Genomic DNA, 352 nt, shown 5'->3' with positions numbered 1-352 from the left:
CAGTCTGTAGGGTGTGACCTTACAGTGTAGACGTATCCGTGCTTTTAGCTTTCTTACATCATGAAAATAATTTCTTGAGCGTCTAAGATTGAAAATGTGAAGGTTTGAAAGAAAACCCTTTCTGCTGTTTCCCGCTGTGCGTCCACTGGTGAGTACACGAGACTATTTTCATCCACAGCCCTTGAACACACCACCAACCTTTCTGTCAACTGGCAGGATTTATTGGTAGTCACAATCCCGTGTGACGGGAGAAGAGGGCGTGTTTCCCCCCCGACAAACACGTTAAAGAACAGAGCTTTAAAGCTGCAGGAAATTAAGAATTTATAATTGTTTTTTTTCTGTTCTATGAAAG

This window comes from Anarrhichthys ocellatus, unplaced genomic scaffold (genome assembly GCF_004355925.1).
Source record: "Anarrhichthys ocellatus isolate YVR2014 unplaced genomic scaffold, GSC_Weel_1.0 scaffold42, whole genome shotgun sequence".
Lineage (NCBI taxonomy): Eukaryota > Metazoa > Chordata > Actinopteri > Perciformes > Anarhichadidae > Anarrhichthys > Anarrhichthys ocellatus.
This window is presented reverse-complemented; position numbering follows the sequence as displayed.